We start from the raw sequence: 23,715 nt of genomic DNA, 5'->3' as shown, positions 1-23,715 counted from the left end.
AATGGAGGAGGGGCAAATTACAATGTCCAGCCTGTTCCTAAAAGTTTCCATCATAGACAGTTCAAGCAATGAAGGTAGATGGAATAAAGAGATTTGCCATGGTCACACAATCTAGGCAACGTGTAGAAGCCAGACTCAGAGCCCAGGTAGTATCATACTTCCTGAACTGAGAATACATCCGATAAAGTCCATTCCTCCCACCCTGGGGGCCTGAGTGGAATATATTTCTGCCAATGATTAATGGGGACTGGCTGTAGGGCTGCTGTCACAGGAATATGGAATCAGTGCCTGCCTACATCTCTGGTTGTTCCATCAAAACGTGCTTTGCACACGCGATTCGGTGCTGCCTTTTAATTATTTTTTTGAGTTGGGGGGCATGATCCCCGCCCCCTCATACTTGCAGGTCCTGCAACTCCCGGCTGTAGTCCACGGTCGAGCAAAGGGTCTCCCACTCATGGCCGGCTTCAGCACTGGTGGCGCCCAGTGAGACAATCTTTGTTAGCACCCCCACTCCCCCACCAAACAACACCTTGTCCATAAATTTGTGCACAACCACGCTCCACTAGTGCATCTGATCTCTCTATATCTTCTTTTTCACAAACATTACATTTGTTTTATAGCACTACAATACCAGTGTAGGGTATCATAGCACTCTCCATCACACACATTATACAGAGCCAATGAATCACAAGTGTGTATATCAGTCTATAGGAAATGTTGCATAAGATAATGAGGATTTCATGGTGTAGGATTTACTTGTCACCGTTTCTAGTCGGCAGTATATTTTAGGAATGTTTGGTTTGGAGAAACACAGACTCAGGATTTGGTTGGCTTTGCTAATAAGAATGTATTTCTACCCAAATTGACCCTTTTAGCAACTTTAGGATAGTGAAAGGGAGGGGGAAAACATAGGCATTGAAGTATTTGGCAGGTTGGTGACCTAGACCATGCAGTTTGCCATCAGCTCTTTGACAACAGTTCATAGCTCACTGTGCTATATTAGGGTTGTAACTCATGAACTTACAATAACAAAAGGATCTCTGTGTCAAAAGCAGCATGCTGCAGAGCTAGCCTCATAAAATCACAGCTCAGTGATTTGCGTGGTACAGGTTCTATGCAGCAGTCATCTTAACACTTTGTGCTACTTTAGCGTAAGTGGAAAGTGCCAAGAAACAAATCTCCAACCTCTTACCAGCACTAACATTAATCACCAGAGTTATCTTGACATTTTTATTGCTGCCTGAAAACTGCTGCAGCAAGTGCGTTTAAACTGTGTTATTTCTAAACACAGCACCCCCTCTCACTTCCCCAGAAGACAGAGCCTGGTGCAGCTGTACTGGTCGCACCGACCTAGAGCCAGCCCTGTCTCCACTTTTCTCATTCTGCGGCTGATGCCTGGGCCATAGTAGGTGCGCAAAGCCAAGTTCATCATATATACAACTGAAAGTAGATTTCTTTGAAATGGATTGGGCTTAATAAATAGTCCGAGGGGTGGACACAGCAGGAATTTGGCCATTTTTTGATCTGCTATTCTTGAAATACCCTTGGGTATAGAAGAACAACGCTTTTTATGTCGTATGATATAGGGAAGTTTCCATGTATTTAGGGGCCTCATTATGAGTTTGATGGTCGGACCACCAGAAAGGCATGTTGGCGGTCCCGAAAATATTGCAATGTTGGCAGTCTCCTAGACCACCCCATTACGAGTTATACAGGCAGGACTGCTGACTGCCAGCCAAAAAAGGCAGACTGACAGTGGTGCGGAGAACTGGAAATAGGTGGTTCAAACTCCAGCACCGACAGCCTCGAGACTAACCTCTGACCGTATTACAAGTCCAAAGTTGCAGTGGCGGGCACCCATGGTTAAGAAATCCAAGATATTTCTCAATACAAATTTAATGGCATATTCTGTCACCCAGTGGATGAAGTTGAGTTACAAAATCCAGAGGCAAACCTTAATGTAGTATGGGGATGCCTGTCACAATGGGAGTGTGCAGCAGACTGACTAATAATGAAGAGGAACATGGAGTTAGATGAGTACAAAAAAAAAATCGGAGGGTAGAAAAAGTAGACATGCTATTGGTAGATTTTTGACAGTTAAATACGTAGGTTAGGCTTTGAGTGATTATTGTTTGTATGGAGTACAGTTACTGGTTTTAGAGAGTGAGTTTTGTAAAGGAGTCTGCTATTGGGTGCTTTCAACATTTTGGTACGATCCCGCAAAAGTCTTGTGGCAGATGGTGACAAGCTTCTTATAGTGAAGCTTGCTGTGCAGGTCTCATACAATCCTGTGAGACTCTTGCGAGAGTTGCGTGGAAATTTGAGTGAGCCAGTCACAAGGTTGTTATATGATCTTGTAAGAGTCCCACAAGATAGTTTGGAAAGATCTAGGGAAACATGATACAGGACAGTGCAAGTCTCAGGAACAATTAAGTGAAATTAAAAGCATACAATGCTTTTTACAGACGGTTATGGTACATGTAGTACATGTACTGTGGAGGGGATACCTTTGCTGTGTGAAGAAGGGAAGACTGAGTTATTATTTAGGTCAAACAATAGTTGATATTTCCGCTATAAAATAAAATAAAAATGATGTGATTGGCTGCAAGGCTCGAATGTTGCCAAGCATATCTTTGCATAACCACAAACACCTAAGATTGCCATTGATGGATTGGTGGTGAAGCAAGTGTACTCTCTTTGACTTGTGCTCCGCAAAGGACATTTTGAGTTTAAATTAGCTTGGTGCATTCAATTACCTTCACATACAGCTTCTTTTGCAGTTATTCAAAAATAATGTAATTAAAGTATGAATGTTATGATTAAAGATTTTAATAATATATTAATTTTTTTAAACATATTAAAATGATGTGCTTTTTAAGGAATGGCATTCATATACAATGCATATCAATGGGGGCCATATCTCGAGTCCTGTAGTATCTGGATATGTTGTACAAATTGTCTGTTCCATGCCCATGTGAACCTGGCAGGATTGCCGTCACCCTAACAATATTATGGCACGAGACACTTGGCCCTTTATTGATTGTATTTTCCACATCCTCTCGCGCTGCTAAATGTGAATAGAGGCACTTTATTAGGCTACTAAAACTTGGGGGAATTTGAAATCGGCACAAATTATCTTTTTTTTATCTGATGCACTGTTTTAACTTGGGGGCATTTTACTGTACCTTTTGGAAAAACTCAGTGGCTAATTATCACTTTTGGACAAGGTTTTGAGTTGGCAGTGGTGTACTCAAATGACGGCGACTAGGGAGGGTTTTCTGGCCGCCATTTTGTGACAATAGCTCAGCAGCCTCGTTATTGACCCATTCCATGAATAAAACGCGGGCGGTGCTCGGTGGCAGTAGGATTGCGGTCGCACTTATGATATTGTGGCACTAGGCACTTGATTGCATTTTCCACATCCTCATCACTGCTAAATGTGAATGGAGGCACCTTATTAGGCTGATAAAACTGGGGGGGAAATATAACATCTGCTAGGGAGTGTTTTCTGGCGCCATTTTGCGACAATAGTTCAGAGGTCCAGCTGTTGACCCATTCTAGGAAGTAAATGCAGGTGCTGTGCGGCTGCGCCGCCGGTGCACCGAAGCCAAACTTTACCGTTCCAGCTGTCTTACAACTCACAGATAGGCTATAACTCCCAACTGGCTTCCAATCTCTTCACTTTGTTGTCCACATTAATCTTAAAATATGATCAGTTTTTAGTAATTGGGGACTTTAATCTACACTATAAAAGTTGTCAGGACCCCCCTATGTAAACGACTGGAGAGTGAAATGCAAATCCTTCCACTGAAGCAATGAATCACAGGCCCTGCCCAAAGAGCAGAGCACTCTCTAGATCTGTTTTCAAACACTGAAACTATTAAATTACATTATATTAACCCATTACTTTGGTGTGACCATTTCCTTATTACTTTTTCTTGCATTGTACCAGAAATTCTGAAACAATAGCCAACACTTCACCAACCCCAAAAAGAGCATACAGTAAAATTAATGCAGAATCTTTTTAAGCCACTTTAGGCCTCTAGATCTCATAAAATAAATGTGACCGTAGGTAGCGGCTTAGATAATTTTAACTCCGCCATCACCAACATCTTGGATAAATGTGCTCCTTGGAAGTCGAACAAATCATTCAGATGGTTTCTGTCGGAGAAATGGTATTCCACAGAACTAGGAAGTAAGGTTAGAGAAGAGAAAATGCAAATTGCTTGAACACACGTGATGACACTGAAAGCATGCAAAAGATAGCAGGGTTACAAAACATAACTGAATAATTACCATAACACACTCAAAAGAGGTAAGAAAGACTATTTTATCAAAAGATTAAAAGTAAATGGTGGCTTTTCTAGAGATTAATTTAAAAAGTAAAAAAATTGCTACACCCCTCCAGCCTGACTCAGATTATCAATCCCTTGGCTGTTCACTGCCAAGAAATGGCCAATTTCTTCATTGCTTCATTCCAAAAAATTATTTGACATTTGAAACCCACACAATAGCGCATTAGTTCAATTAGGTAACTTTGCGAACCTCTCAGTTGAGCAGGTGAAAAAGATCATGACAGAGGTCAAACCTGGTTCCCATCTCAACCCTTGTCCCCATTTTATCGACTCTCATCTGGTCCTAATTTGGGTCCTTATGTGACCCAAACTCTTACCCATACCTGACTCACACCAAATACCCTGACGTATGGAAGCAGGCTCTAATTCTTTCCTTGGCTAAGAAAGCAGGGATAGAGGTTTCTGTTTTATCCAACTATCACCCAAAATCCCTGCTCCCATATATGTCCAAAGTACCATAAAGATTAGTTAATATCCAGTTGACTTCGTTTTTTGAAGACAACAATCTGCTCCATTAGTTAGAACCAGAAACAGCAAGGAATCCACCTTATTTGCTGTTCTGTATAATATCAGATTAGAAGTGGTTCAGGGCAAGGCTGCAGTCCTGATCCTGCTACACCTCTCCACTGCATTTGAGTCAGAATTTTACAGTCTATTGATAAAAAAATTATACAAGACTGACCTACATTCAAAAGCCCTACAATGGTTCGGCTCATTTCTAAATAAAAGAACCTAGTCAGTTCATTTTGACACATTCAGATCGACTCCCCATATATCTAAATGTGGAGTCACACAGAGTTCTTCGCTCAGCTTGACACTTTTCAAAGTTTATCTCACTTCCTTGGCTAGCACAGTCATAACCTGAGGCTTTGAGATATGTTCTTACACTCACAACTCCCAGCTAGGTATCTCCATTGGTGAGACTAGGAAAAATCTCACCGCTTGTCTTTCAGAGATAGTTACCTGGATGAAAGCACATTCCTTAAAGCTGAATGCCAATAAAACAGAGATTCTACTCTTCAGCGGTGCCCACCACATCTGGGAGGCCTCTTAGTGGCCATCATCCCTGGGCTCTGCCCCAGAACCTAAGAAAGTGACAAAGAATCCTGGCTACCTGTTAGACGACTCTCTCTATGCAGGAGCAAGTCCATGTGACATGCGGCAAATTCTTTGGCCTACTTAGGCCCCTAAGGAAACTCTTCCGCTGGATACCTGTGGACTCATGAGGAGACTGTAGTCCAGGCATTGATTACAAGTAGACTAGACTATGGCAGTGCCCTGTATTTTGGTATGATGGACTTTCTCTTCACACGACTACAGGTTATCCAAAACACGGCTGACAGGCTCATTTGTAATAGAGATAGGTACAGTTCGGCATCTGCCTACCTTAGAATTCTGCTTTAGATGCCAATGCGCAAGACAGGCAAATTTAAACTTTTATGCCATGCCACTTTACATCATTAGCACAGCCTTACTATGTAGTAAAGTAAAATTCTACAAACCTGCGTGAAACCTGCACTCATCCAACCCAGCACTCGCTACAGCCAAATGCATCAAAAGAGCTAGGATGTTTGGTCATTCATTCACCGACCTGGCAGCTGCTCATTGGCACTTAATGCCCACTGATCTCCGTCTGACCGCAGATCATGCTAGGTTTAGAAAAAAATGAAAAACCTGGCTATTTTCTGCATAAGGCAAGTGCTGTAATTTTAGGGCGTAAAACAATCTAGCGCCATGATATCCCACTGGGTGATGAACGTTTGTGCTTTAGAAATATCATAAATGATAAATAACTTATCTGTTCTCACCGTCCTGCCAACTGTACTGGCCGACGAGCACCCCTTTTATGAGGCCCCTAAGCTTAGTTTTCTCACATATCCATCCCAGTTGGCAAATAGCACCACCATGGCCAACAAGGTGATCTGCCCCATTCTCCAACCAGCCAGACATCTGCCCTCATGAATGGAAATTAAATAACTAACACGGGTCAAGAGCCAGGCACTCAGTCACAGTCTGCCAGGTAGAGGCTCTCCCTTGCTACTGAGGTCCTTCTGGCCTCTTAGGTTTTTCAGAATGGGGGGGCTAGGTGATAGACACCCTCTTTCCACTCTCACACCTGTCACCTGAGAGGTGGTATTCTGAGACTGGTCTTTCAGTCCTGGACCCACACCCTGAGACTGAACAGGCGCCTGGCTGTCTTGGAACCTCATTCCACCTTGAGAGTGACACACTTTGTCTGGGTCATGTAGGGATATTCCTGGGTCAGCTCTCCTTTCTCTTTATGACAGCACAGGCAGCACCTACTGACCGGGTCTTGAGGTGCTGTTCCCTCAGACCTCCACCTATGCCGTCATACCTTCCCTTTGGGAGCTGTAGCCTCCAAAATCTGTGTTTCTGGGGCACTCTGGGTAATCATTGCACCCAGTCTGTTTCTCACCAATGGACATTCATTGCCAATAATGTAGTAAGTGGGCATCTAGGGAATGACAGTGGCCCTCCTCTTGGTCACAACCCCCCATTCTAAGGATACCCTGGCCATATTTTAGAGGCTATCCTGCTCATGGGCCCGGGTTACCTTACATACCTACTGCTCTGGGGAAAAACAGCTTTTCCACAACCATGGTCTAGCTGGAACAGGTATCCAGCAGAGCTGTGATAGGGACCCCATTGACTATGATCTGGCGAAAATGACAATTCCCACACTCAGAGACCACTAGCTTACATTCTGGGTCCTCCTCCCAACTAACAGACACCAGAGCATGCTTTAACCTCTCCTCCTTGGGACAACCTCCCCGCAAGGCCATATTGGCCACTCTGTGGAGTGCTCAGCTTTGGATATTTTCCTGGGACAGCTAGAGTCTCCATTCTTGCCCCCTGACTGGTGACACTCATAACACCTAAGACTGCCCACCAGAACCTTCTCCTTTACTTTTCCCTCCAAAATCTCCTTTGGGGAACTTCTCTTCTATAACCTGGACCTCCCTCTGCTTGTGCTGAGAGGGTCCTGAACAACCCTTCTTGGGGTCACTTTCTGGTACCTCCGGGGACAGTCAGGTGCTGGTCCAAATAATGAGCACAAGAATAGACAGCAAATCATTTCATCCATTAAACAAAATGAGTCTGCCAACTATTTCAATACAGTATTGTAGCTAGTTCAGTGTATATAGCACAGGTAGGGATATCCTGCTCCATCAGACCTGGTGGGGGGGGGGCATCCCCTTGGGCCAAAAATGTTTTTGAACCCCACGTTAGGTAAAAGTAGTACTAAATGGACTCTCATATTACAACCTTTATTCCTGCATTTGACATGCCATAATTTAAAAAAATGTAATAACAAAAGTTCCTTATTTGGAAAGTAGATATCAGTTAGGAATAGACTGAGCACTCATCTTATGGGACATTTGCTTCTGACATAAAGTGCTGCTATCTGTAGCATCTCCTTACAAATGTCTAGCTGAAGTTTGAGGGCAATGAGTTCAAATGGTAGAGTGCTCACTTAGCAGTGCAACAGGTAGCAGGATCCATGCCCATATTCTCATTTTCAAATTTGCACAAATGTGATTTTCAACTTGTAATTGACAAGTACATTGTAAGAGCCAAAGCATCTCAAGTTGATTTCAAATATGATCTGTTTATAGTAACTTGTGGGGAAGCAATCAAAATGGTCAAGCTCTTCTGTTGCACTTGAGAGGAAATGGGATCTGCGCTTCTTTCCCAAGCTCTCTGGGTACAGCTTGGAACCAATTAGGTGTTGGCCAATGCATCATAATGATTTACTTTAGTGTCTTCCACCATACCATCCAGTGTCATAGTTGATGAATCCACAAAGTCTACCCATGACCTGTGTAACTGCTTCTGGTTTTCCATGAACCTGAGGCGATACCTTTTTGGGGTTAACCCACACTTCATAAAGGGCTTCTTCATGGTGGCTTGTCTCATCCTGTCAGCTTTCTCAAGGGCAAATAAGGAACCCCTTCCCGTAGTGGGTCTATGCTTCCATAGGATAGCCCCCTAGTCATCCTCTGGGGTTTATGCATACCCAAAGCCACTTCATAGGCCTCAAGCCACTTGTCTATGTAATCCCACAATACAAAACTAGGCACCAGGTCTTTGTATATCGTCTATTGCATTTGTCAATGTATTCTAAAAATGTCTCACTAATCATTAATTAACACTACCAATTACAGTATAATCAGCACTTAATACCTGGGGAATTTCCTGTCTTTACATGATACATCCTCAGGGGGTGGTTTGAGTTTTTCCCCTGCTCCCAACACCTCCTTTTCTTTTCCCAGTTGATATTTGTCCCTCCTGGCATTTTGAAATGATAATAAATGTTGAAGCAAAAATCCCTGCTGTCACAATTGATGATAACAAGAACTCACAATTTCATGGGTCCTTAAGTGAGCTTTTAAAAAGACGCCTGGAGTGTGATTCCATGCCTTTGCCTATGACAGATGATTGCTGTTTAGTACTGGCATTATGTCACTTTTGACATAACTGAAAATAATTTTGAGCACGTGGGAGATAACACAGATGGAGTAGCACAGCAGATAGCATTTTTCAGCAGCACATAAAACAATGAAATGCTTTTTTAAACTTTTATTTTTCTAACTTTTCTAATAATTAATCTATTCTGTTATCTCCATGAACAGTGCTACTTTCTTGGAAACTGACATCCAATAATGCTTCTTTGTACTGCAAATAGGTAAGAAAGCATGATTTGAGAACTTCCACCCTCAGTACTGAAGATCTAGGGCATGGGTATTCGCAAAGATTTTCCTTGCAGTCAAAAGTTTGGTCTGTGATGTAACCGAGAGCCGTATTGATACCAACAGGGTGGCAGTCATGGTTGGAAGAATTCAGGAGGACGGGGTTTGAGGTAAGGTGTGTTTAGAGAAGCAAAGCAAATACATGGAGTGGCTGAATTTCACAAACAAAACTAGGATTAATCCTGGCTTCCCTACTTTACAAAATTGTGTGATCATAGGCAATTGTTTTATTTCACTTTCCCTCCATTTTCACATGTAAGAGTACTCGGAATACAGAACTTCAGGACGGGCACTGCACTAAACTTTCTTCTATGTTTGATTAATAAACTATAATGTTGTTCATGTATAATAGGAACACAGGACACCCAAAGGGTCAAATAACAACTGACTTGCCTCTTAGTTCACCATTATCCTTGTTGCCAGGGTGAGGGAAGAATGAATATTTCCAAATTCATGTTTTAAAAAATTATCACTTTTTTAAAAAAAATGAAAGAAAAACTTCTCAATGCACTGATTTACTAAGGGAATGTGGTTCTGCATGTTAAGGAAATACACTTTTTGAATACCTTTAAAAATGAATGTGTTCCTAAAGTTAAGTGGTGCAGGACAACCTAGTTACATCCTTTTTTAACTTCAATTAACCTGTAAATAAACACTAGCTTGTTTAGTTAACATTTTTTAATGGTAGTGCTGACTGAGTAAAAAGCAGCCCATTGCTGCTGTTAACTAGGGGGGCATACGTAATGGTCAGGAGAGCTGCATGCAGCCACCAGGTCATACTTTGAGTTAAATGTGTATTATATGTATGCATATATTTCTTATTTATTTAAGAAATTGTGTTTATTTGGTCTGGACCTGGCCCCAGGAGGCAGAGCTATATTTGAATTAGCAAAATGTTCACATGACCTGAACTTAAGGCCAGATTTATGAAAGGATTATGCTGCCCTTACGTCACGCAAGGTGACACAAGAGCAACGCAAGCTTTAAGTGGTATTTACTATGCCATGCAGAGCCACCTTCTGTAGCTCTGCATGGCATATTAAATCTGGAGCACAAGTCACTGCCTTGCGTTACTCTGCCCTGGGAAGGCATTCCATGAGTGAAGCTTGAGTGTTCCAGTACATCCACCCATGGTTTTGGTGCATGCCAAGATTTACTATCAGTAGTGAACCTGGGAATGCTTCAGATAGGTGCGCATTCCCAATAGTGGCTCAAAGCTGAGAAATATCCATATTTTTCCTTGTGTTTCCTCTATGTGTGCTACACTCTGCAGCAAACTTAGAGATATGAAAAAGCTGCTAAGGATTGTTTTTGTGCAGAAAGGTGTCTCAGTTCAGAGTTTATGACCACAAAATGATCTTTTAAATGTACTAATCCCATTTTAGCAATCTGTGAAGTTTCACCAATTCCAAAGAGATTGTGACTCCATACTGATTCAGTATTTGGAAGGGACGGGTTTTTGCAATCCTAACCAAAGACCAAATCAGTGTACAATGTATCAATTTTGGGGATCAAATTCTGGTAGCAAAACATTGGAAAATTACGAACTCCTGAGTTGGGATGGTAATTCATTCACAAAAGGGAATGAGGTGACCATCCCTTAGTGTCTTTTGGATTGAAAAACGGAAGTCCAGCACAAAGGATTTTTTTTAACACTTTCTTAAACCTAACACTCCTGAGGCAGATTTACTACAGATTTATATCTGGGTTGCGTCTCATCTATGGGACATCCCAATGCAAAATCATTTTTGGTATCTGCATTCTGCAGCACAAATAGATAGAGGACGATGTCTCTATGGATTGTTTTGAGCAGGAAGGTGTGCCTTCCTGAACAAAAACAAACCAACTTGTAACACAAGCAACCTTGTACTATGGTACAATGGTGCCTGCATTGGTACTAGGCAGCACCCAATATGCCAGCACTAGGAGACAGCAGAAATGCATCATATCTTCGTAGATATAGTGCATTTTGGCAAGACAGTTCAGCAACCTTCTCTTGCTGCCCTGCTCTGCGTGAAATGTAAGTAAATATACCCCCTGGGGTTTCAGAGAACCAATAAGTTCTCAACAAATCATTCAACAAATGTTTAAGCTTAGAGGTCACTGTTAGTTTTGAATAATACATCTCAAAGCATGTGCTTAACTACAATTTTGGGGGCAATTCTGACTTTGAGCATTAACAATAAATTTTGCATCATTAACGTCTTTTTTTTATTTTTGATGCTGAATCAGCAATAAAAATATATAATCACACTTTATTTGTAATCAAAATTTTCAGACCCTGCTTTTACTATGAAAACACAAATTACTGATGTCGCAGTGGAAGTCCTGCTAGCTTGTCTCCAATTAGGCAGATGCTGCGCTGTATTCTTGGTGCTGCTGTCTCTGTGGCTAGGTCCCCTTTTTGGTTCTCTTTGTTAATTCACACCCCATTTGTTCACATTCAGAAACCTACATGTTTTTTAATTCTGTTCTTCAGCATAGGACTAGCATTACTGGATGATTTACTAGCAGTCCGGTATACTCCTTCAGGAATTAGTGTGATACTCAGACCCATGCACATGAAGCTTTTGGGAAAATGTTGGACAGTCCTCTTTTTGCAGTGTAACCAGGAATTTAAGATCTTGTATATTTTTGGGAGATGAGCGCTTTCTGTGCGTGTTCAGCCCACCCCTCCAATTCTTTGAAGGGTCCCTTCTTTCAGGGGGTAGAGAAGATAGATCTGCTCCTGCTTTAAAGGTGTCTATTCCATGATCTGCTCCTTTTTTAAGAGGAAAGGTTTGAAATCTTTTGGTTCGGTAAAGTGGATTACACAGTTCACTCAGCTAGACAAGACATTGGTTTGATAGAGATGGCACTCACCCTAACTCAATCTGTAATATAAGTCATGAGATCCTGGGATTCTATGGATATTTCCTTTCCCAATGCAAATGTTTTAGTGATAGATTTGTAGGGGTTTCCAATGCTGTGAACAATTAGCTAAGAATCCATAGGCACTGAAAGCACATTTATTGGCTATGTTGCTGTGAATTTGTTTCTAGCATATTTTCGTTAAACATGCCTAAAAAGTAACAAGTAATACATAATCAATGTTCAGAATGCAATTTTGTGTTACTTGTTGCATATGTACAAGGCATTATGTTATGTATTTGCATAGCATTCTGTATGGAATTGAGGGGCAGAATGCAGGCAGTGGCTGAAGTGACAACTTGTGTAAAGGGTCATTAGTGTATTTCTTAAATAAAGGTACAGCTTCATTTCCTCGTGTCCTCGTTACTCAAATCTTGTGATGAGCGTGGAATACAAGGACAAATGGACAAGGCATTAATGCTGTATGTGGTAACCATTGTCTCCAGAATCCACCGCCCTGAGTATTGTAGGGATTTCCGTTGTCTGAAGATATTTGAAAAAAATAACCCTGTTCTAATTTACTCGAGTGTGTCGGTGCCAAGGGTAAAGGAGCTGGAAAAGCGTTCAGGTAAGTTGGTTGAGTGTCCCTGCCTGCAACGAGATTGGCCGGCGTTTAACTATCTCCGAAGTAATGTGCAAGCCTCAGGGCAGACTGGGCATAATTTTTCGATCTGGGAAGTGCATGGGGAAGTAGTCGCTTATTTAGGGTTAATTACTGAGCTGCTATCCCCATAGTCACATTGTCAAAAGCTTACTGGTATCAGCACGTGACAGCATTTTTTTTAAACATCCTTGCGGGGACAGGTGAGCACTTGGCATACCTTCGCGACCTACTTGTAATGTTGTGCGCGGTAGCACATTATTTGTGCGTCATAGGAGAGTTGCATGTGTGAGCTCCGTCAGGGGTGGGACAGGAACACCCCTGCTGTTTCAGCCAAGGTGTGACCGACCCCGGGTCAGCGCACGAGAAGGAATAAATAGCACAACCAGGAGGGGCGGAGGGTCAGTGCGGCCCGCCGGAGCGCAAGTGAAACTAGTTGACTGTGTGGTCTCTGTTACTGCTTCCCACGCATTTGCCAGTGCAAACGAAAGGCGCTCAGCCGTTAATGGGCTAAGCGCGCTACCTCAGCAACAGGGAGTGTGCTTCAGTGTTGCTGCGGCAACACTACAAATTTGGCGACGAGGATGGGATCGCCTGATGCTGCACAATTGTCGGACCACATGGGCAGCAACACGTGGCACGAGCTAATACAGGCCGCAACAGAAGCAAGAGGAGCACAAGGTGGGTAATCAACCCTAGGCCAGAGAGAATCGAGGAAGCACCAATAAAAGCCAAGCCAGGCACAACACCCACCTGCACCAACACATCAGTGCACAAAAGCAGCAAACAAGCAAAGGGCCGCACATCATCATGACAGATATTCCCCCCCATAGCGCCATTCATCATTGAAGGGGCCCCATCAGCTCAAGCCTCCACATGGAGAGACTGGGTAGAGAGAGTTACCTTGTATTTCGACGCCATGAATGTTGAGGATCAAAGAAAGAGAGCCCTGCTCCTACATCTAGGAGGGAAAGAGCTGCACAGGATATCCAAGACACTCACATCGCTCAAGGTGTATTTTGCACCCATGGTGAACCAAGACTACAAGCTGTTAATTTTTCGACAGGCCAGACAGCAAGAGAGCAGGTCCCTCGATGTATTCCACACCAGGCTCAAAGAACTAGCAAGCACGTGTGGTTTCGCGGACAAGGGTGAGGAGATAAGAGGATAAATCATTCAAAGGTGTGCCTCCACCAAACTGAGGGAACGCATCCTAGAACAACCAGGAAAACCCCTCACTGACATCCTGACGATGGGGAGGAACAAAGAGCTATCAAAAGCCTGAGCCTCCCACATGGAAGCCGTCCTCAACAAACCTATCAAGACAGAAACCATGAATGCCATTGCATCAGACAAGCCCAGGAAGACGCCCAGGAAGACGCCCAGGAAGACGCCCATGAAGACTGAAACACCGCAAAAGTCGTGTGGGTACTGCGGGGGCCCCTCTCACTGCATGGCGAATTGCCCTGCCAAAGGAAAACAGTGTGCGGCCTGCTGAAAATTCAACCACTTCGCCAAGGTCTGCCGATCGAAGGAAAAGGGAGCCACCCTGACACGTGTCTCGCTAGTAGAGCAACAAAGTGACATGGAGGATGATGAACTCGAGCACACAGTTCACACCATCTTCACTGTAGGCAAAGAGATGGGGAAGCATCCGCGACTCCCACAGTGCCATCTGCAAGTGGGCACCCAAGAAGTGTTGGCGTTTTTAGACACAGGAGGTTCCATTAAACTGCTGACCAAAGAAATATATGACAGTTTACGCCCTACTCCTCAACTGCTCAAGACAGCAGTGAAAGTCTTCGCGTACGGACAGAGACAACCTCTACACATACACGGGAAGTTCCGTGAGCCTATCACACATGAGTCAGAGGTATGGGATTCAACTACCTACGTCACGGGAGACGGACATGGAATGCTATTATGGGGCCAAACGGCAGAAGTCCTCAAGATTGTCACTTTCGCCCTAGGGGTACACCATGAAACATTAACGCACATTCTGGACAAATTCCCTGGTGTGTTTGAAGGGATTGGATGCCTGAGAGACAAAGAGGTGACCCTTCACATTGACCAGACAGTGAGATCGGTGGCCCTGAGGCACAGAAGAATCGCATTCCACCTGAGGCCCTAAGTTGAGAAGGAGTTAGCCAAGCTAGAGAAAGAAGAAATCATCAAGAGAGTGGATGGACCCACCCGTGGGTATCTCCCATCGTCGTAGCAAGGAAAACAAAGCAGCCTGGCGAGGTTCGCATATGTGTGGATATGAGGTTACCCAACATGGCCATTAAGCGAGAGCGACACCTAACTCCCACCATCGATTACCTCTTATCGGAACTGACATGGTGCTTGTTGGTTCTCAAAAGTAGACCTTCGCTCCGTTTACCATCAGATCACACTGGCTGAAGAATCGCATTACATTACAATGTTTTCAACGCACCAAGGACTCTGAAAATACTGCAGACTGAATTTTGGCATCTCCAGTGCTGTCGAAGTTTTCCAAAACACCATTCGTGATATCCTTGGGGGATTACCAGGAGCCATCAACGTCAGTGATGATATATTGATATATACAAAGTCCATCCCAGAGCACAACAATCGACTTAGGGGAGTGCTCCAGCATCTGCAGGAGTCAGGACTCACCCTGTGCGGGTTCCTAGCGCAACGGATCAGCTTCTTTAGGTACACCTTTTCAGCCGATGGATTAGCTCCTGACCCAGAAAAGGTCAGAGCCATCAAAGAAGCCACTGCTCCTACCACCGTGTCAGAGGTTTTCAGTTTTCTAGGGATGGTAAATTACTGAGGGCGGTCCATCCCCCACCTGACGACCAGGAAGGAACCCCTGCGTGATCTGACCAGAGTTGCTACTCCATGGCAGTGGGGTCCCACACAAAAGCAAGCGTTTGAAGACACCAAGACAGCCCTCTCAGCAGACACCACGCTGCTGTACTACGATCCTCAGAAGGAAATCACACTTGCAGTGGATGCAAGACCTAAAGGTTTAGGTGCAGTGCTGATGCAACGACCAGCTGATGGAGAGTGGGCCTCAGTGGCAGATCACTCACAAGTACAGAGCAACGGTATTCAAATCGAGAAAGAAGCCATAGCCGTACATTGGGGATGCCGGCATTTACACCTATACGTTTATGGCCGGCCCTTTGTCGTCACTACTGATCACAAGCCGCTGATACCCCTGTTCCGGGGCACTGCAGCAAAACCGCCCCGCAGATAGAGAAGTGGCTGCTTCAGCTACAAGAATATGACTGTTAGGTTGAATATCGCCCAGGATCAAGTAACCCTGCAGCCTATCTCTCTTGCCATCCCTGAGAAGCCACTACAGAGGAGGAAGACAAAGCCCGAGAGACTGAGGAGTTCGTCTGCTTTGTCGTGGACCGTTCTCACCCTATTCCATTGTCTCTGGAACACCTACAACAGGCCACAGCGCAAGATGAGTGCCTGCAACACGTTCTGAAAACCAGGTGGCATAAGTTCAAGGAAAACTGGGCACACAAGACCCCGGAAGCCCAGTGCATACTTGAAAGCCTCTATCATGTTCGACAAGAGCTGGTAGCTGATTCCGGAGGATGTGTCTTAAGAGGCCCTAGACTGGTAATCCCAGCCAGCCTCCACTCCCATGTGGTACAGCCGGCCCATGCTGGGCACCAAGGCATGGTGAAAGCTAAAAATAGACTGAGAGCTAAGGTATGGTTCCCCTATATGGATGAGCAAGTGGAGACCCTTGTTCGGACGTGTCCCTGGTGCCAGGTAACCAGACTGCCATCTCCTCCAGAACCTGTGATTATGGAAGAAGGACCACAACAACCCTGGGTATGTGACAACCTTGATTTTGGCAGTCTTCCAGACGGCAGACACACCATGGAAGTCATAGATGACTACTCCGGTATCCCGTAATGGAAATCCTTTTGTCACTTTCAGCTCAGGAGGTGTTGCCTAAACTGGAGAAGATAATGGCCACTCATGGGTTACTCATAGAATTGAGAAGTGATAACAGACCTCCGTTCCAAAGCCATGAGGTGGCCGGGTTTTTGAAGTCGTGGAAGATCCACCACCGCCGCATCACTCCTCGCTGGCCGCAGACAAACGGAGAAGTCGAGAGGTTTATGCACACCCTGAATAAGGTGATCAGAATTGCTCATGCCAGCCTCCAACCATACGAGTGGGCCATTTACAACTTCCTACGAGAGTATAGACAAACGCCTCATTCCACGACCGGTCAGGCCCCTGGGCACCTGCTAATGGGTCGAATGGTACATGACTCCATCCCACATCACCCCGATTGGACCCCCACACCAGTGGATCCATGAAGATCTTTCTGTCAGTGTCAGAAGTCAAATCGCAGAGTCAGTTTTCACTGCAAAGCTAAATCTTCGAGACTCCAAGTAGGAGAGGCTGTGTTGTTGAAGTGCCAAAACCCAAGCAGCAAATTCCTACTTCCTTTTGAAAAAACTCCATGGACTATCATTCGTCTCTCTGGTATCAAAGTGACAGTGAGGCGAGGTTTGGAAGAGGTATCCAGGAATATATTGCATGTCAAGAAGTTCTACAGCCCGGTGCCACCCCGAGGAGGGAGACGTTGAGGGATCCTCGGATGGTCTTTCAGAAGCCCCCTCCCCAGTAAGACCCTCCGAAGGTGCTAGGCCCAGCGAGGACCACAAGCCATCCCAGAGACTTCTTGCTCCAGCGGAAGGAACAGCGGCCCCCGAAGCAATTCAACAGCCCATGTCCGTGGAATGGAGTGAAAAGACCCGCTACAATCTGAGATCAAACCCTACACTGTTGTCTCTACTACGACACCATGTAACGTATGATTGACTTTTCACAAATGTGGCACCATCTAATTCATTCTTCGTGCCACTGTTTAGTGTTATAAACGGTCATCTGTTGTGGGACTTTAGCCTATGCCTAGTATTTATGTCATAAAGTTTTTGTTATATTTATTTTGGGGAGGAATGTAATGTTGTGCGCGGTAGCGCATTAATTGTGCGTCATGGGAGAGCCGCATGCGCGAGCTCCGTCAGGGGTGTAACAGGAACACCCCTGCAGTTTCAGCCAAGGTGCACCCGACCCCGGGTCAGCGCACGAGAAGGAATAAATAGCGTGACCCGAAGGGGCAGGAGGTCAGTGCGGCCCGCCGGAGCGCGAGTGAAACGAGTTGACTGTGTGGTCTCTGTTACTGCTTCCTGCGCATTTGCCAGTGCGAACGAAAGGCGCTCAGCCATTAATGGGCTACGCGCGCTACCTCAGCAACAGGGAGTGTGGTTCAGTGTTGCTGCGGCAACACTAAACTGCTGATGATGTCTTGACAGACCAAGCATCCGGCGTAAGGAACAAACACGCATGGTGGCGTTTCTACGTGATGTCAACAAAGTGAAGAAGCAAGCCGATTAAACGTGTTGTAGTTGCCACGCAACTGGGTGATTTAGGAATAGAGACAGCGACAGCAGCAATAAACACATGAAACTGTAATCGGAGGCACTCTGTCATTCACAGGCATGCGGGGTGGAGTGAAATAACGGCGAGACAATGGTAACTACTTTTTTATTTTAGTTTGTTTTTTTGCTAGTGTGAAAGGGTATGAAAAGTTTGTTGTGTAAGGATTGTTGACCTATGCAGATTTCCAGATTGAGAGTGCAATTTGAAGCGATTTCAAAACATCTACCTTCAGTATTTTTATGGCCGGAAATTTGGCATAAATACAAATAAAGAAAGTGTAAAATAAAAAATAAAAATAATAGCTCAGAGCCAGGGAATATATAATTGTTAAAGGCAGCATGGAAGCTTCACGGATAATAGCTCTACCTAAATATGTGCAAAATCCTGGTCCCCTGAACATGACATGGAAGATTGGCATTCCACATTCATATTCCACTTTCTTAGTATATGGTTTGTGTTTGCCCAGACCCATTTCTAACTATTGTGATTTTCACTATTTGCACTGTTTTCTAAATGTTTTAGAGCTATTTCTGCATACTAATGTATATCATTTGTGTATTACTTACCTCCTAACGGAGTATAGTCTCTATGGTATTTTGGCATTTGTGCCACTAGAATAAAGTACCTTTATTTTTGTAACACTGAGTATTATCTTTCATGTGTGTGAGTACTGTGTGACTACAGTGGTATTGCATGAGCTTTACATGTCTCCTAGATAAGCCTTGGCTGCTCAGCTACAGCTACCCCTAGAGAGCCTGGCTTCTAAACACTGCCTACATTTCACTAATAAGGGATAATTGGACCTGGTATAAGGTGTAAGTACCTTAGGTACCCACCACAAACCAGGCCAGCCACCTTCAATAAGTGGCACACACTGATGTCTTTTGTTGGACCTGGCCCCTGTGGCAGGTTCATCCCCTGACTTTTTGCCTAATTCCTCTGATTTTTTCTCTCGCTGTTGGCTCTACGACTCTGAGCACTTTATCACTGCTGATCAGTGCTAAAGTGCAGATGCTCTCCCATCTAAAGTTGGTATGATTGTCTTATACCTAATTGGCATATTTAATTTACCTATAAGTCCCTTGTGCAGTGGTATCTCTATACCCAGGGCCGGTAAATTAAATGCTACGAGTGGGCCTGCAGTGCTGCTTGCGCCGCCCACTGAAGTAGCCTTTCCATCCTGCCTGAGGCATGCTATTGCAGGGCCTGTGTGTGCAGTTTTCTGCCACAGGGACCTGGCATCTATGTTTACTTGCCAGGCCCAGAACTCACCTTTTACTACATGTAAGTCACCCCTAGGGTAGGCCCTAGCTAGCCCTATGGGCAGGGTGCCATGTATGTAGAAGGCAGGACATGTGCCAGGTTGCGTGGCCTGTCCTGGTAGTGACAAACAGCCTAACCTAGTTTCACACTGCTGTGAGTGCTGCCTTCTCATAGGATTGCATTAGAAATGCCCTGCCTTATGTGTAAGGTGTATTGTCTGATTTATGAGGGGTAGCGTAGGCATGTTTGGTATGGTTGTTATGGTGATAATAAATGCTGCTTACTGGTGTAGGTGTATTTTTTATTACTATTACAGAAATGCCACTTCTAGAAAGTGTGCATTTATCTGTGCTTATGACTCTGGTGTTTTGCAGCTTGACTCCAATCCACATCTGGGCAGAGTGACAGTTGGGGCATTGTGCATACCTTTCAGACAGGTGAAAGTCTATGCGATCCCCAACATCTAAATCAGGCAGGTGGACCATCATGGCTGTTGACAGGTTTTCAGATGGGAAGCCGACGGGGTCCCTTCTGTCCTGATTTAGTCGTTGGCCCACGGGTTACTCTGTCACAAACATGGTGGATTTCCCATCCGTCATATTACGATCTCCATAGGATATTATGGGATTGTAATACAGAGGATGGGATATCTTATCTTAAGGAAAGACTTATATGCATACATGAGCTGGGGGCTGTAGAAATTCTCCTGCCAAGTGGTAACACACATTTTTTTTCTAACCCACTGTCTAGCGGGCAAGGAAACAGAGATTTCTTATGCCATGCAGGAGCAGGGGAAAACCTGCTGGGCAGGAGCAAAGACAGCTCCCGCTGCATGCATGATGGATACATGCAGGGCTTGGGGGTCCAGGAGCCTTCCCTCACAGCCCCAAATGTACTATCTCTTGAGGGTGACACAAGTGGGACCAGGACACCTACCTTAGGACTAAGGGCATGTGAGCCTCCCGGGCCAGTATTGGCTTGGGGCGTGGTGCCACTCACCCCTGCCCCCTTTAAATTAATTTCCTCCCCTGGCATGCAGTCCCTGGGTACTGTATTGGGTCTGGAAAGGGCGATGCAAAAAAATGAACAATTTGCCTCTGAGCTTGGGGTCCATGAGGCAGCAGTGGCTCAGAGAGAGTGCACACCCCCCACACTAACATTAATAAAAAATAAAGATGGATGATGGCAGGGGAGCTGTTGGATGGGGCTGCCCCCTCCTAAATCTCAATGAAAAAAATGGGGGTGGGTGTCCTGTGGGGACACCCACAATAATAATAACACATTTAAAAAAGAAGGAACATTGAGAATACTTGAGCAGCACAAATCACTCATTTATTATTCACTTCACCTAGCAAGGAGCACCCATATTGCTCTAGGGCTTTTGTCAAGAACAAATGTTCTTGTTGGTGGTGCCCCTAGAAGAGGCAGAGGCACTACCAAATGTTTCTATGTTGCTGGGGGCTGTAGGAAATGCAACAGCACCCCCCAGCAACATTAAAAAAAAACAGTAGGTCTTCTGGCTGACTAAATCAATGACCCCAGGAGAACTTATCATCTTTTTTAAAAGCACTCTAAAATAGAGTTGTATGCTCTTCAGCTGAAGTGTGGCAACCTCTAATGGTTGGTTCTATGGTTGCACAGCTCCTTAAAAATGTAAGAAAGATACAAAGACTTTTTTTATAAAGGCTTTATTGAAAATATTTTATGACAATCACTATTATTAATCATTGCAATATGTGAATTTTTGAAATATACATGTGATTATAGTTATTGGTGACTCTTTGACAAAGGGGGAAGGTTTGCCTTACTTAAAATGAAACTCTTCATATTACATTGTTACACAAAGTCAGCAGTGCAAACTAGCAAAGGTTTGGGTTCAGGGCCTGGTCAGAAACAGGCTCTGCATCAAACTCTGTGCTACACCAGGTGCAGTGCAAGGTTGGCCACCAGCGGTTGGGGTGGAGCACTGCATCTAACCCTACAGCACGCACAATGATGGATAATTTAATATGAATTAGAAAAAAATAGAAACTCACTGAAAAATACAGAATTTAAAGTATTGTTATAGTTAGTATAATATTTGACTTTGCGTTAATAAATTTTTTAGAAATTCAGTGAAAAACACAAAAGGTAAAGTAGATGTATAGTTAGGTATGGTAATATATTACTTTGCATTAAAACACACTTTAGAAGTTCACTTGAAAAAAAAAACAAAGGTTAATAAGACCTTATAGTTAGGCATGAATGTCAGTTAAAACATTCCATTTTAAATGAACAATGCCATTCAAATTATCTCAAGTAACTATAACTCGTGCCCTAAAGTAACTTTAAGTTGTGCCCTCACCATGCACTGCTTCTGACCTCACATGTTACAACAGTCATGACGTTTTGGTACGTCATTGATAAAATCACTGCAACCTCTGAAATAAAATAATTGGATAACAAAACTGCATGGTGAGAGCAATAGTTACAGTAACTTTAAGGCATGAGTTATAGCTACTTGAGATAAATATAACTGGTGAATTTCAGTACTTTGAAATCTCTTTGTAAAATAAATATTTCCTTTAGAAAATGGACAGTCATAATTGGTATACATTTGTATTACTCTTATGAACATGTAGATCATGTTTCTCTTGAAGAAGAAAAATATTTCAAAATGCATAGAGAATGCTCTGTTAGGAACAATTTTATAAGAGATGCTACAAAATAAAAATGTTAAGATTATCAAGAATGAATTGATTTGAAATTGAAAACACATTTAAGTTTTAGAGAAATGAGAATAAAATCCATCATTTTACATTACACCTTTGATTCAGATTCCAAGAAGTACCTTATTGAATCTATATTGTTTAAAATTTGGACAAAAGCCGGAGGGTATGAACATGTGTGACTGGTTGCATATAAGAAAGAAACTTTGATTATTGGAATAAACACCATATTTGTCACCTGTTTGAGAGCTCTCTTTCTAATGAAATTATTACTGTTAGGCAGGGCCAGAGTGAGGGTACTGGGCCCTTAAATGATACTGTCAATTTATTGTCACCCAATTTGTCCATTTAACTTTAACGATAGATGGTGCAGAAGTTGCACTAGTGGCATAGAAGGTAAATGGCATCTGTGAGCTGCAGTGTGTATTTATACCACCCACATATATGACAAAAATATGTGGCTGCAACTGTGTTCTGGATGCACTGTTCTTTAAAAGCACTGAAGTGCCTTTGCATGTAGCAAATCCCATATGTATACAAAACATAAAACTAAAGTGTGCTGAGGAATAAACAGGGGTAGGTGTTTAGTATGGAAGAAAGTGTCACACTTCATATTTGGAATATATTGCACTTTTAGTGACTCAGCGGCAGCCCACACTTCTCAGCCATATCTATGAGGTCACACAAAGTGACTTTGCATGGCTTTGAATGGCCTAATAGATATGGAGTAAGGCATCACAGCACAAATCTCTGCCTTGCCTTTCTCTGTGCAAGGGACGCTTTTCATGGACATTGGATTGTGTTCCAATAGAAAGCTCATGGATTTTGCTGCATCCCCAGTTTTTCAAGAGCCTGTAGACATGTGAATACGCCAAAATCGTATGACTCCCCTAGGGATGCACAACAAGAAGAAATTTCTTCAATAATATTGGTTTTTCCCTCTTTCATTTTTGCGCAGGAGGGTGCCCTTTCCTGGCACAAGCAGTCAGACTTATCTCAGAGGCAATGTGTAAAGAATTTGTACCAACATACACAGTAATACAGTAAAAACACTACAAAATGAATACCACACCAGTTTAGAAAAACAGCCAATATTTATCTAAATCAAACAAGACCCAAATGACATAAATACAATATACACAAGTACAATTATGAATTTTCAACGTAAAAAGAGTCTTACTCCATAGAAAATTATGAATGCGTTGATGTCATACAAAATACCTGTTTTGCGTAAAAAATAAAGCCGAAAGGGTGAGCGGGTGTTGGAAAAGGCAGTGATGCCTCGATTCCTTACTTGCAAGTGAGGCTGCGTTGTTTCTTCTCCGGTCGGGTAGGTGATGCATCATTTTTCTCTCCTGCCAGAGAGCGGTAGGCCATTTCCAGACAGGCAGTTCGGGTCTGGGCAAGTTCAAGTCGATTTTGATGCCCAGCAACAATACATGTGAAATCCAGCTGCATGGTGATGAGGAACCGCTCTACGTGGGGCTTGCATCGGCTTCAGCAGTCGCAAGTGGGCGTTGTGGCATTTCTCCAGCAGCACTGCATGTAATGCATCGATTTCCCAGCCTCGATGCTGGTGGTGTGTTGATCTCTAAGCCGCTATGCAGGTGGAATGTCACTTCTACAGCTGTGTTTCAGGTGGTGCGTCAAATCTT

Source organism: Pleurodeles waltl, chromosome 4_1 (genome assembly GCF_031143425.1).
Source record: "Pleurodeles waltl isolate 20211129_DDA chromosome 4_1, aPleWal1.hap1.20221129, whole genome shotgun sequence".
NCBI classification, from domain to species: domain Eukaryota; kingdom Metazoa; phylum Chordata; class Amphibia; order Caudata; family Salamandridae; genus Pleurodeles; species Pleurodeles waltl.
This window is presented reverse-complemented; position numbering follows the sequence as displayed.